The sequence below is a fragment of the Helianthus annuus genome, chromosome 10 (assembly GCF_002127325.2).
Source record: "Helianthus annuus cultivar XRQ/B chromosome 10, HanXRQr2.0-SUNRISE, whole genome shotgun sequence".
In the NCBI taxonomy this organism is placed as follows: domain Eukaryota; kingdom Viridiplantae; phylum Streptophyta; class Magnoliopsida; order Asterales; family Asteraceae; genus Helianthus; species Helianthus annuus.
In genome coordinates this window covers 103,661,236-103,664,679 of record NC_035442.2, presented here as the reverse complement: position 1 = coordinate 103,664,679, position 3,444 = coordinate 103,661,236, and positions in this window count along the sequence as shown.

The window sequence follows — 3,444 nt, the reverse complement described above, 5'->3', positions numbered from 1 at the left end:
AAAACGCTAACAATGAACCAATTAATGAAGTAAATCAATCTGAGCAAGAACAGGAAGATCAATATATAACTCGACAAGATATCGAGCACTTTATCGCCCAAGGGATAGCCCATGCTATTCCAGCAATTGTGGCTGCTGTTCAAAAACCTGCCGAACCACAACAATTAAATCCTAGTAAATGTACTCTGGAGGATAACGGCAGTAACAGCATAAATGGAGGCGGCAATCATAACGATCATGATCCGCAACAAGTCCCACTTCTAAAAAGAATAAAAGCTGCAACGTCTGGTTGCACTTACAAAGAGTTTCTTGCTTGCAAACCCGCTGAATTTGCAGGTAACGAGGGGGCAACTGCAACACTGCGTTGGTTAGAGAAAACCGAAGCAGTAATCGCAATAAGCAAATGTGCTGAAGAGGATCAGGTGTTGTATGCATCAAATCTGTTCAAAGAAGGAGCGCTAGAATGGTGGAATACGGTCCTCCAGGCAAAAGGAAGAAGGATAGCCTATGCCATGAGTTGGGAAGAATTTAAGAGTCTTGTAGAAAGAAAATTCTGTCCCGAATATGAGAAAGACCAAATGGCAAACAAATTCCTAAGTCACCGTATGACAGGGGTAGATTGCCGAGGCTATACTTCGACATTCTTTGAATACGCAAGGGTAGTGCCAACACTGGCTTCGCCAGAACCGGTACTTATTTCCCGTTACATCTGGGGGTTAATTAGTGAAATCCGAAACATCGTCAAAGCTGCGAGACCTCGTACTATTGACGATGCTGTAGAATTAGCTAACACCCTAACGGATGAATTGGTACGCACGAGAGAGGAAGATCGCAAGAAGGAATTAGCTCAAAAGATTACCCAAGGATTTCGTATGGGTAATACCAAGAAAAGAGGAACGGGGCAATCCTCATCATCTTCCTTCTGCAAAACTTGCAAAAAGAAGCATTATGGACAATGCAACATGGTTTGCAATTTTTGCAAGACAAAAGGACATCGGGAAGAAGACTGCAGGAAGAAAACAAGAATTTGTTATAATTGCAGAGAAAGGGGTCATTTCCAATTTGAATGTCCTAAATTAGCTAAACCTGTAGCCAACCAAGTCAAACCAGCTGAAGGAGCAACAAAGAGAAATGCGCGGGCATTCCAGCTAACCACTCAAGAAGCCGAACTCATTCCAGATGTGATAGCTGGTACGTTCTTAGTACATAACGTATTTGCAAAAGTATTATTTGACTCTGGTGCGAACCAAAGTTTTATCAATACTTCATTTTGTCAAGATCTTAAGTTACCTTTAACCACTCTTAGGCAAATCTTCACAGTCGAAACCGCAGAAGGAAATTCTGTGTAAATAAATAAAGTCTGGCAAGAAGGAAAAATAGAATTATTAGGCCATAAGTTTTCTGCAAATCTGTTACCAATGAATTTAGCCGGATTCGATGTAGTGTTAGGAATGGATTGGTTGATAGCCAACCATGCTCGAATCCTATGTGATAAAAATGCTGTAGAAATTCAATCCCCTTCCGGAGAAGTAATTTTAATTACTGGAGATAAACCTCGAAAGCCACTGAAATTCATTTCAATAATGAAATTGGCTAGTTATCCGAGAAAGCAGGAAATGGTGTATATGATTTCAGTAATCATTAACACTAAGGATAAAGAACTTCAGGATATCCCGGTAGTGTCAGAATACCCAGACGTTTTTCCAGAAGAATTACCTGGGTTACCACCTGATAGAGAAGTAGAATTTAGAATTCATTTAATTCCAGGTACTGCACCAATAGCTAAAGCACCATATAGATTAGCACCTACCGAAATGCTAGAATTGAAAAAGCAATTAGATGAATTATTAAGCAAAGGATTCATACAACCTAGTTCATCCCCTTGGGGTGCACCAGTGTTGTTTGTGAAAAAGAAAGATGGATCGATGAGAATGTGTATCGATTATAGGGAGTTGAATAAAGTTACTATTAAGAATCGATACCCATTACCTAGGATTGATGATCTTTTTGATCAATTACAAGGAGCTAGGTACTTCTCAAAGATAGATTTAAGATCCGGATACCATCAGTTGAAAGTACAAGAAGAAGACATACCTAAAACTGCTTTCAGAACTAGGTATGGTCATTATGAGTTTACAGTCATGCCCTTTGGGTTAACGAATGCCCCAGCAGCATTCATGGACATGATGAATCGCATTTGTAAACCATACTTGGATAAATTTGTAATCGTTTTCATCGACGATATACTTATTTACTCCAAAAGCCAAAAAGAACATTGTGAGCATTTATACGTTCTCTTAACTTTGTTAAGAAAAGAAAGGCTTTATGCCAAATTCTTGAAATGTGAATTTTGGCTGCAAGAAGTACAATTCTTAGGACATGTGGTAAATCACGAAGGTATCCATGTAGATCCTGCTAAGATAGAAGCAATTACAAAATGGCAAGTTCCACAAACAGCAATGGAGATAAGAAGTTTTCTAGGCTTAGCTGGATACTATAGACGATTTATCAAAGATTTTTCTAAGATAGCCGTACCTTTAACTAAGTTAACCTGTAAAGCTGCTAAGTTTGAATGGGGACCTAGACAAGAAGAAGCCTTTAAGATTTTAAAGCATAGATTGACAAATGCACCAATCTTAGCTTTACCTGAAGGAACAGAAGACTTTGAAGTATATTGTGATGCTTCAAAATTAGGCTATGGATGTGTATTGATGCAACGCAAGAAGGTAATTGCGTATGCTTCTAGGCAATTGAAAAAGCACGAAGAGAATTACACGACTCATGATCTAGAATTAGGAGCCATAATCTTTGCCCTTAAGATCTGGAGACATTATCTGTATGGAAGTAAGTTTACTGTCTATACAGATCATAAAAGTTTAAGGTATATATTCGGGCAAAAAGAATTAAACATGAGGCAAAGAAGATGGATGGAGATGCTGAGCGATTACGACTGTGATATTCAATATCACGAAGGAAAGGCAAATGTAGTCGCAGATGCCTTAAGTTGTAAATACCATGAGAAACAGAAACGAGTCCGTGCTCTGAGATTAAATCTCCAAGTAGATTTAATGACACAAATCAAAGAAGTTCAGAAAACAGCAATCAAAGATGATGCTGAAGGAATGAAAGGTTACCTAAAAGAACTAGAACAAGGAAATGAGGGAATTTGGAGATTCCATAAAAAACGAATTTGGGTACCTAAGCAAGGAGAGTTAAGAGATAAGATCTTAGAAAAAGCTCATAAATCTAAGTATACCATGCACCCAAGGAATAATAAGATGTACCAAGCTTTAAGAAATAATTTCTGGTGGATAGGAATGAAAAAGGATATAGCCGAATACGTATCCAAGTGTTTAACTTGTTCACAAGTTAAGGCTGAACACCAGAAACCTTCAGGATTACTTCAACAATTAGAAATGCCGGTATGGAAATGGGAAATCATAA